This window comes from Pelobates fuscus, chromosome 3 (assembly GCF_036172605.1).
Source record: "Pelobates fuscus isolate aPelFus1 chromosome 3, aPelFus1.pri, whole genome shotgun sequence".
NCBI lineage: Eukaryota > Metazoa > Chordata > Amphibia > Anura > Pelobatidae > Pelobates > Pelobates fuscus.
This window is the reverse complement of record NC_086319.1, coordinates 169,948,227-169,960,239: the sequence shown is the minus strand read 5'-3', so window position 1 is coordinate 169,960,239 and position 12,013 is coordinate 169,948,227. Positions and strand designations below refer to the sequence as shown.

Sequence of the window (12,013 nt, the reverse complement as noted above, 5' to 3'; positions counted from 1 at the left end):
TGTAAGCGCTGTACCAGAGTTGGATCCAAACTGCCACGTGGCGGCCATGCCGCAACCAAAGTAGGCCACTCCCTAGTACACAAAGTGACCAAACGTACAGGAGACATCTTTACCCCAAAATCACAAACTTTGAATCCCTTTTTAAAATTCTTAACCATACATCCTAAGGGATCCGGAATCGTTGACTGCGACGCACCCATACTTAACAATGGAACGTCGTCGACAACGAATACTATACACGCGTACTATTCAACAGTCACACCCGTTTCCTCTGGCAACAGCACCACGTGGTACGGTTACCAAGTGAAACGTACACAATAACAATAAACACTCAGGGAATTCCCGTACACACACAGCTGTTACACCAGTCACTATATAATCAATATTATGCCCTTTGGCGTAACTATACAGTCACCCACGCTATAATTCTCTATATACGAATTACCCGTCTATAACACACCCCAGTAACATCGTCTTTTACAAATAGCGGTTACAGTACGGTTAGCATAGGTCAAAGCACAAGTTAAGGTCACAATACAATTATTAGTGGTTATGGTGTTAAACATGCAATGGACGACAATGATTAGTACTTATTATATAATGTCAGTAAATATACAGGGTTATGGTACCGTGCACTATAATACAGCAACACACTATTAACACTCTCGCTAGACGGCTGAGCTCGCGCTATCTAACAAGATATACACTTTACTAAAACAATCGTTAACACATTTACAATTCCCAACTAAACTATTGGCCAGTACCTTGAATGGACTACCTAAAACTATATACACCCGTTTTGGTTAGCCACACTGCCCAATCACCACATATATAGCGAGCTAGAGAACCGAATTTACACAGGCGCCTCTTAGTCGCACTATCAAAAGTCTAGTGGGTTCCAAATTTACACGCCTTCCCACTTAGCCCAGATAGGATGAGAACTAGCGAACCGAATTTACACAGGCGCCGCTTAGTCTCCCGGTCCCTCCGACCTAGCGAACGTAATATACACCCTAGAACGCTAGTCTAGACAAGACACCGGTGTCCGGCTAGGGCTATTTACACCAGGACCCCGCCTGACTAACCAAATCAAACGGTCTGACTAAAGAGCGTTCGATCGAGCGGTGCGCCTTCGCTCCTTCCCTCCGACAGAGGGGGCAGATACACAGATTCAAAACCCCTTTGGGCCTACCGCACAATCGGTATACCCCTAGTGGGTCCTGCCGTCTAAAACAGCAGTTGTCTTACCTCCTCGTTCCTGAACCTGAGTTCACACTCATCGACGGGGACACCCCAGCACTTCTCACGTAGAGGCCGATGATCTCCTGGACAACAGACCAGTGGCGCCGAGACGAAGGGAGGTCCACGCAGAAGTTCAGGGGTGCAGCCGTAGAGAACGTGGGCAAAGATAGACCGTCTCACGCCTCTGCCTCTCAGCTACCGTTGAACGATGAGCTTCCCGGCCAATGCACCAAATGATACCGGAGAAACTGACGGAAGCCAAGCACAGAGAGATGGACACAGGTTTCTTCAGGAAGGAAGAGATTCTTTATTGGATCACCGATCGGGACTCAGAGGGACTAGCGTCACCAAAATACAGCAAAGTCTGAGTACTGAATACATAGAGTACATTCCTTATATAGCACTGTAGCTCCTCCCACAATTAACTACACCCACACATACCCTTAACCTATTTAATAAATAGAGTCTAAACTCATCCATCCGGTCTAACCACGTGGCTCATCTGATACAAAGGAGAGGGACGCGTAATTCCAGTTCTTACATTCCTGCACCTGGTCAGTACAGTGATAACAGTATCTTAGCTACGTGTAATTAACTTAACTGATACTACAAACACATATACATACACATGCCCTGTGGCAATCTTAGCCTGCCAAACCTGTATTTTACTGGAATTACATCACACTGTGGGTATCCTATAGAAGGCAGGGGCTTATAACTAAAGAGTCCACAAAAGGTGGCAATAGATCTTGGTAGACAGCCACTGGAGGAGGACTTAACCCTGCAAGGTAATTATTGCACTTTATAAAAACTGCAAATATTACACTTGCAGGGTTAAGGGTGATGGGGGTTGGTACCCAGACCACTTCAATGGGCTGAAGTGGTCTGGGTGCCTACAGTGTCCCTTTAAGTCCAATTCTTTGGAAGATCCTGGCTTGGATTCGTCCAGGCTTCAGGTGGTAATGAGTATATGTAATGAAACAGAAAATAACCAGTAATAGTGCAGATAGATAGGTACTTAGTGTAGGACACACAACAAGGATATGTGGGATCACACTCACATTTGCTAGAGCTATAGACCAGCTCTGAGTAAAACAGCATACAGCGATATAATCCCCACTGATGGATATGAAGCTCCTTAGAGGCATGTCTTACAGCATCTAGATAAATATAAAATAGTAGAGTACTCCAGATTCGATATTTTGGCTCTAATTTTGCAGTTCGCACTTCAATTTGATGCCTAACACTTTGTCCTGAAGGAGGGTCAATAGTACTGTTTGTCATATGTTAGGCAACCACATTTTAGAAGGAAATTATATGATAGAGTACAACTACAGAGCTGTTTTAAAGAAAAATCTACAATGAAGAGTGCACCTTTTCTTTTTTTTTTTTAAATTCTTTATTTATTATAAGGTTACAATATAACATGCATCAGTAACATTTTCAATATAAACCATTAGGAGCACTTCAAGGCAGGCATAAAAACATATAGGGTGCATATGAGTACAATAGTAACAGAACACAACCTGTTGCGCTAGGTGTGCTAGATTGCGCTACCGCCCCAATGTGCCACCCAGGTTCAGGGTGCTCCACCTTAATTTTTTATTAAGTGTAAAACGAGAAAAGAGGAAAGAAAGAGACTCGGTTGGTCCGAACGCCTGATATGAGATAGCCAGGATGACATGTTGATGGCATCTGTTGGGCCTTGTGGTATTTAAGTATACTTCCCCACTCCCACCTTAAGTGGAAGGCAGCCTCAGTAAGGGTGCGGTTTAACCATATTAATTTCCGGCAGCAGTAGCTCTGTGGAGGTAATGTGAGGATTGTGCCGTCAGATAGTAGGGGGTATAGGGACCATGTGGAGTCAATAGTGAAAAAATAGCGATAGGAACAAAGAAAGAGAGAGAGGGAGATGGTAAGGGGGATCGGGAAAGGGTTTAGGGGAGGGGGGGGAGGGCAAGGGGGGTGCCGGGACCCGTTAACTCCTTTGAACAGTTAAGTATCAGTACACGTGGGCAGTGGGTGAGCCATATTTTGACGGTTGAAAGGTGTGTGACATCGATGGGGTATCATATAGCTTGCTATCTTCCCGGTTGGGACCCTATAGTCCCATACAGGAGAAAAAATTTGGGAGCATCAACCGGTGCAGACATGTCGAGAGGGGTGGGGTGGATGGGGGGCAAGCCCACCCCCCCCTCTCAACCGCCCACCCCGCTATCTATCCATGGAGCCCAAATCCTCTCAAACTTCGCTTGCGTGCCTCTGACCTTGGCCGTCAGTTTGTCCATTAGGAATGTATCTTTAATCTTGTGTAGGACAACATTTAGTGGGGGAGTAGTATTTTGTAGCCACATTTGTGCTAGGGCCCGTCTAGCGGCCAAATTTACTTTGTGAATTAGTAGCTGTTCCGTTCTGGACCAGCCTTCCATAGGCCTGGCCAGAAGGGAGACCCATGGGTCCAGAGTGATCTCTCTATCAAATATAGTCTTCAGTAACTCTGCTATCTGTTTCCAGAATTGCTGAATCATCGGGCATTCCCACCACATATGCATGTATGTTCCCTTATTGCCACAACCTTTCCAGCATAAGTCTGTGGGTGTTTTATGCATCCTATGAAGTTTAACCGGAGTGGTGTACCACCTAAACATAGTCTTGTAAGCTTGTTCCTGCATGGAGACACATACCGATGAAGTCGCAGCGGCCTCCCAGATATCCTGCCAGTCCACCCCCTCAAGCTCTTCGCCCAGATCGCCTCCCACTGTGCTATATAGGTGAGTGCTCCCCACTCCGAAGTGGAGGTACTTAAGTGAGCGTATAGGGCAGTGATAAGGCCTTTCGGGAATTGCTCCTTAAGGCACATGTTCTCGAAGAACGTAGGCGGTGTTAATGCTATAGCCCGGACCGCCGGTGTTTGAGCGAAGTCCCTAAGTTGTAGATACCGGAAGAAGTCAGAGGGGCGCAAAGTCGCCCTAGTCTTTAGTTCCTCAAACTGAATTATCGAGCCTCCTTCGTATAGCTGACATAGACGTTGGATTCCCGTGCTCTCTATGCCCCTAAAATCCCTAGCTGTTAGCCCCGGGCTGAAGGCTGTATTTCGTAGGTAAGGAGTTAACGGAGAGAACTGCGTGGAGAACCCGTATTTAAGCGATGTAGCATCCCAGAGTTTCATAGAGTTCGCAATAGCCGGGCAGTTGATGCGTGAAATTGGCCTGTTGGCCTTGGGAACCCACATAAAGAATTGGGGGATGTCAGGTCCCATGAGGGAGGATTCCAGATCCACCCACCTCCTTTCGTTCGGAGGAGAGTGCCATAACGCTATTTGCGTAAGTTGGGCTGCCAAGTAATAATAGTATAGGTTCGGTAAGCCTAGTCCGCCTCTAGATTTTGCCCTGTACAGAATATTTCGAGATATTCTGTGTTTCTTGTTTTGCCAAATAAACTTCCCTATGGCTTGCTGGAGCGTACCCAGGTCGGACTTAGTCAGTTTGAGCGGCAGAGCCTGAAATAGGAAGAGGATCCGAGGGAGCACGTTCATCTTCACAGTGTGGATCCTACCTATCCAAGAGATCGGTTTATCCTGCCACCTGTCCATATCCGCTATTAAGGTGCGGATTAAGGGTGTATAATTCTGTTGGTGTAGGTGGGTCGGGTCCGCTGTCAGCCGAACCCCTAGGTATTTGATATTGTCTCTGGCTATAGGAATTTTATATGTCTCCCTTATGTGAGCTATGTCAGTGTCGCGCATACGGATCGGGAGAGCGCTTGATTTGGTGAGGTTCACCTTATAGCCGGCTAGCCTGCTATAGGAATCCAACACTGCCATCAAAGCTGCCATCGAGGCCCCTGGTTCAGTCAAGGTCAGCAAGACGTCGTCAGCAAAGCCGGAGACCACGTATCGCTGGCTTCCGATCTGAATTCCTCGAATTTCCTGAGTGTCACGTATTGTTTGCAATAGGGGTTCCAGCGACAGAGCAAACAGTAAAGGGGATAACGGGCAGCCCTGCCTCGTTCCGTTGCTTAAACTAAATGGTATAATTTTTGATCCTGCTATCCGGACCCGTGCCTGCACGTCGGTATACATTGCCCTAATTGCAGTCAGGTAGGTGGCCGGAAGGCCAAAGTGCTGAAGGACCTCAAATAAGTAAGGCCATTTGACTCTGTCAAAGGCCTTCTCCGCATCTAGCGACAAGAGCAGCGTCGGGATCCCTTTATCTACCTGACTCCAAATGAGGTCGATGTTACGTCTAGTATTTTCGAATAATTGCCTACTAGGAATAAATCCCACCTGGTCTGGATGGATTAGATTCGTGAGGAAAGGGTTCAGTCGGGTAGCCAGGATCTTGGCCAGGATTTTTGAGTCGTGATTGATTAATGAGATCGGGCGAAAGTTTTCCGGAACCGAGTCATCCTTGCCAGGCTTGGGTAGTAATACCATATCAGCTAGAGACATATCCCTGTCCGGAGTGCCACCCTCCATAAGGTCATTAAATAAGGTTTCTAAGTGGGGTGTGATTTCGTCGCGAAAGATTTTATAGTAGCTACCTTCAAAGCCATCCGGGCCCGGAGCTTTGTTACCTTTCAGAGCGGTTATTGCCGCGTCAATTTCTTCGGCCGTGATCCGTGAGCCAAGGATAGCGGATTCTTCCCTTCCCAATCGTGGAAGAGTCAGTTGAGACAAGAAATGCTTAGTTTCCTCGGTTTCGCGTTGACGCGTTGCCTCGTCGCTGTTCGAATGGTTGTAGAGGTTGGAAAAGTAATTTGTAAAAACCTGAGCTATGTCGGTGGGATCTGTACAGTTCCCACCCGAACTGTTTTTAATACTTGTTATATGTGAGTGGCCTTGTCTTGGGCGAAGAGTTCTGGCTAGCAATGTGTCCATCTTGTTAGATTTTTCATAATAGGTCCTCTTGGACCATATTAGAGCTCTAGCCGTGTCGTCCAGGAGTGCCTCGCGGACCGATGCCCGCAGGTCTTGTACGCCCGCTAGTGTATTAGGCGACGGGGTAGCTTTGTGTTTTTCCTCGGCCTTTCCCAAGGCTTCTAGGAGAGATGAAATTAGTTGCGTTTTGCGTTTTTTCTTCAGTGTGGCTTCGCGAATCAAAATACCGCGGATAACCGCCTTGTGGGCGGCCCACACCGTGGCCGGGCGGAGGCCCGACTCTGTTTCCCTAGCAAAATATTCCGACAGTTCCTTCCGAACTACGTCCACCACCGTCAGATCTTGTAGCAAAGAAGTATTTAACTTCCAGGACCATGGGGACGCTACGCATAAGTTGTCTAAGGTCAGCGTGACCTCAGCGTGGTCGGACCAGGTGATAGAGCCGATCGTAGCGCCCGTAACCTTTGATGCCGAGTGAGAGTTCACTAAAAACATATCGATCCTAGAATAGGTGTCGTGGGGTGCTAAATAGAAAGTGTAATCGCGGTCTGCAGGATGATGTGCCCTCCAGATGTCCAAGAGGCCCGTTCGGAGGATAAAGGAATGGAGAATGTTATCTTGTCTCCCTCTCCCATGTGACCGCGGGAGGCCGCAGCCCCGGCTCCGGTCTGCGGCCGGGCACGGGGCGGCGTTAAGGTCGCCTCCCACAATCACCATTCCGTGCGGTAGATCCTGCACCATCTGGGCCATAGCATCCCAGAATTCAGCAGAGGGGTCATTAGGGGCGTAGATATTCAGAAAGTGAGTCGCATGGGAGTATAAAGTTCCTGACACCAGTACAAAGCGGCCTGTTGGGTCCGCCACTACTTTCCCAACTTTAAAAGGGCATCTGTGGTGTACAAGTACCGCAACACCATTCCGTTTGTTCAAAGCCCTGGCCTCGTGTACTGTTCTGAACACATGGTCTTTTAGAGCGAATTTCGCTGACGCTGGAATATGTGTCTCCTGCAGGAATGCAATGTCCGGGTTTAACCGTTTAAGATCTCTGAACATAAGGCGACGTTTGTTCGGAGCGTTAAGGCCCTTGACATTCAAAGATATTAACTTCAATGGCATCGTGATGGGTAAAGGGTCACGCGTATTCTACATACCGGGCCCCCCAGGGGTCCTTGCGTATATTGCGATGAGGTTATCAAAAATATAGATTGGTAGTCCGGGCCTCGCCCACTATGTCTGCGTGTTATGTAGCATCTACGGGTACCTGCGTCCCCCTTGAGGACATACGGGAGGACGAGAGGGGAGGAGGGGGGGGAGAGGTAAGAAAGCGTAGGAGCAGAGAAAAGAGAAGGTAGAAGAAAGAAGAACAGTTGAGAGAACTTTTGCCTGGGCTTACCCATAGCCAGGACAACATGGGGTATATACTGAAGCGGCCCCAGAGCACAAAAAATGCCCCAGAGTAGCCCAAGCATAGACCAACTGTAGTAGGCACCGTAAGGTGCCCAGTTTAACATATTGTGGACAAACACTTTGTTTAAACAATCCGGGGGGAGCGGAGCTCTCCCTCCCCAGAACGCATCCCAACATCAGAGGTTTTCACCCGGGGGGGGGGAGGGAGAGAGAGAGTAATGGGGAATGAGCATATCTCCGCTGAACTGACCCTTCCCCCCAGTTAGTAATCGGAGGTCCCAGCTGGGGGCGCCCCGCGGGGCGAATATTAAACATTGGAACATAATCCCCTTTAAACAGACAGGGGAGTGGAGACGCTCAGGTGTAATTAAAAATAACCGAGATTCATAAAACATGTGGGATATAGATACAGTCAAGCGGTCCAGGCCCGGGAGAAAACTCCAGGCCCAGTGACAGTATTTCCCATTAGTGACCCCCAGCGTACAGTCAGTGGACTGGTTTAAGAGGACGTGTAATAAATGTTTTACCCACCCTATCCACCCAGTTGAGGGGGGGGGGGAGGATGGAGAGAAACAAAAGAAGGCAACACATAGCATAAAATCAGTGAAACACATAAATTGCATCCCATGAGTTCCGTTGAGCATAGATGCAGCCTAGACAATAAGTGGACCGTTACAGCACATCCCCCATCCTGAAAGCTAGCATCCCCAATAGCATTACCCGTAACGGGGAATAGTCACAATTTAATACAGGGTAGGGGGCATCAAGGGCCCCCAGCAAGTTACCGGGTACGTCTCCCGCCGCCCGCCGCCCCCTCGCCCGGGTTGGAATAATGTATCATGTAGGTACCGGGAAAAATTATACAAAGGGAACAGTTAGTGGAAACGGGCCGGCTTGATTTCAGAAAGATCAATCGTTTGCAGCCCATATCTGCACGCCAAGTATGCGAGAGGGTCGGGGTAAAAGCGATATAGTTAGCGGGGTGGGGAGATGATGGGAAGCCTTACAGCCCTAGCCCACCCCAGAAAAAGAACCCACCCGCAGAGGGGACTATGGTCGTCCCGTGGGGGCCCCCCGGAGGGCCAAAAAAAGGGGGATATTAAAACATTATAAAAAAGGGGGGGGGACACCAATACCACCCTCCCAAACTGCAAGAACCCTCCCGGACCAGCTCACCACTCGGGGACGTATACAGTAGGATTCCCGCCGCCGCCGCCATGAAGCCGACCTCCTCACTCGCCCGCCGAAAGCCAGTCGCGTGGAAGAGGTGCAAGGGCCTCCGTCGCCGCCACCGGAACCGCAAAGCCAAGAGGAACATCGATTCCCAAGCCTGTTAGGAAGGCAGTCGGGTCGCCATCAGGAGCAAGGACTTTAGTGCGGCCGTCTTTGAATGCCAATAGGCGGAAGGGATGGCCCCAGGCGTACCGAATGGAGTGTTTCTGCAATATTTCGGTAAGTGGGCGCCATTCCCGCCGACGCTGCAGGGTTGTAGGGGTAAGATCTTGAAATAGAGCTATTTCCACCCCGTTATGCGTTATCGGGCGGCCCCTTCCACACCTCATTACAGCCTCTTTAGTTTGGAATGATAGAAATTTCACAATCACATCCCGAGGCCGTCTGTCATCGGCTCTCCTAGCCCGGAGAGCTCGGTGTGCCCTTTCGATATGCCATAGGTGGTCCGGTATATCAGGGAGAAGCGGGCGGAATATAGCCAAAACAGTCTCGGCGAGGGAGCCCTCCCCATCTCGTTCAGGTAGGCCGCGGAGGCGAACATTATTACGCCGTGACCTGTTGCCTAAATCCTCAATCGCCGACGTAGCCGCATGAAGCTGAGTTTTCAGGCTATTAATTTGAGCGGCTGCTTCGTTGTGGGCGATCACAGTGGATTCCATCCTGTGTTCCAGCGTCGTCGTCCGAGCACCCAAGGCCTGAATCTCAGCTTTGACCTCGGCGGTGTTACGGACCATTTCGGCAGCCAGGTAAGTTCGCACTTCAGCCAGTTTAGTAAGTATTTGGCTGGTCTCGGGTTCTGTTCCCCCCATTGCCGCGTTACCGCCCGGGCTCGAAGGTGATCGTGGCGTACCTTGGCCGTCCCGGCCGCCATCTTGTGAGCTCAGGCGCATAGCACGAGAGGCCGCAAATAGCTCGGACACTGTAGTAGCCGAGTCGGTCACCTTCTTGGTCTGCTTCCTCGGGGCCCTCTTGTCCATCCTAGCTCCCCCACCGGAATATATATTTTTTCTGGTCTGTCCGTGCAAATGTAAGCGATTGGCACCGTGGTTACAGCGGAGCTCTAGCCGAACACGTCCAGCTCGGCTGGCTGCAAACCACGCCCCCCAGAGTGCACCTTTTCTAACGATCCTTAATTGAAGAGGCAGCATGGTGACCTTAGTTATATGTAATGTGACCATATGTTGTCTTTAATTAAGGATGCTTAAAATAGATGCATATTGCAGGCTTGACTCATCCATTACACATACGTCTTCGAAAAAAAACCAGTGTATAGTATTGAACATGTGCAGCAAATGCTTTGTAGGTTGATGATACCAGATCGTGCAATGTATTCTAGTTATCCTAAAGTTAGGTGTTTTACGTGCATAATATAAAGTTCAAGTAATGCGACCCCCACGGGTTAATGGGCATATCAGTTTCCTCAAGTATATTATTTCTCTTGGCACTGCAGATGTGATTGCAGAGGCTAAATTGCTGCTTTCCATGCCCCACCTAAAATGTCAATAATATTAACCTTATTGGTTCTGGTCACAGCTTGAAAATATATAGTTACTTAGTCCAGTCTTAAGAGCAGCAGCATATCTAGGTCACTTGGCAACCAGGACGGATTTGTATGTTAGCACCCCAGAAACCCATAAACTCTAAACTCATCCCATTGCGTGAATCTTGGGACCGGTTTTGTGTGTTTCTCCTAATCCAACCCCCTTCAAACTTGTTTCAAACTAAACACCTTATATCCTGTTCTGTGTCTCTGATTCCCTCTTTCCTTTCCCATTGCCCCACTCACATACATGCATACATACATATATACATTGTCATGCAATCATACGCGCACTCACATAATACATGCAAACATGCAAACGCAGATATGCACTCACACACACTCCCCATACAAATCACATAATTATATCCAGTCACTTACCACTCACACATACATATACCTAGACCACGGGTAGGCAACCTTCGGCACTGCAGATGTTGTAGACTACATCCCCCATAATGCTCTTATACACATAATGCTGGCAAAGTATCATGGGAGTTGTAGTCTAAAACATCTGGAGTGCCGAATGTTGCCTATGCCTGACCTAGACACACAGTCACATACACTATGCCACATATATAGATCGTCACAGACTCATGCACTCAAGTCACTCTCAAATATTCACATACTTAATTAAACCTACATTTACGTTTCATTTCCATACCTTTTTAGCTTTAATTCTCAATCTCAAATAACTTTACGTGATGCTTGATTCTTCAGACAAGTAGCTCATTGACTGCTAGCCCCTCATTTTGATTTGAAATCTCAGCCAGCTTCAGTTTTGGAAGCTGGCTGAGATGTCAAATGAAAATGAGGGACTTGAGAATTGAGTTATTTATTAAATAGGAATAATTACTTATTCGCTGTCAGAGGTATTGCAGGGACTTATTGACATACTCACTGTTCCTTGTACCTTTTCTGCCACAGAAGAAAAAGGATGTGCACTGACTAATTAGCGTCACACTCCACTGAGGAAAACTACGACTTTTTACAATTAATTGTTTTGTTTTTTTTACAACCAAATGATACAGAATTGCGCAGACAGAAGTAGCTGCATTATGAGTCTCAAACCTTTCATATGAGCATTGAGTTGTCTTGATGCCCACCGTGTCCATTTGGTTTCAATCTTTCTATTGTCATAAAGCATTTTAGTACATTTTGTACAATATACACAAAAGTTTTGAGAAAGAGGTTATATATTCAGCTTCTTCCATGGCATTTAGTTTTTGAGAGATCTAAAAAAGAAAAGAAAATGAAATGATAGAACAATTAAAACAATAAAGAAAATACATTAAGTTCATCTTAGCTGGGGGGCGGGGCCTGGCCATCATGGTGGATAGATGCACATGGCGAGAGCTCCTCACATAAAGCTTCGAACTCACTACTTAGAGAGGAGATAATACCTATAGCGAACACTCAAACAAGTACCTACCTGACCTGAATGCTGGGGTAACCTCCCGATCAAGTTTGGAGCTCCGCCAGGTAGCCTCGTGGACCGAAAGGCTTTTGCGGCCTAGACGCCTAGGATACTCCATGGAGAGGAGAAACGGCCGATCTCCTAGCCTGGACATGCTGGCGTCCGCGGAACCGACTCTAACGCCCTGTTCCCCCCCCCTTTGGACCGGTGGGGGATATCCCGGTCCCCACTGGTGTAAGTCGGGAACTTACCCTACACAACAAAGAGACTCTGCAGCTCTAAACGAAGGCAGCCT

General features: G+C 48.0%; 1 protein-coding gene across 1 annotated transcript in view; it reads left to right on the top strand.

Moving 5' to 3' along the window:
• Window positions 1–12,013, top strand: part of WNT5B (Wnt family member 5B) — a 190,564-nt gene that overhangs the window by 35,680 nt on the left and 142,871 nt on the right. The gene's annotated exons all lie outside the window — the stretch shown is intronic.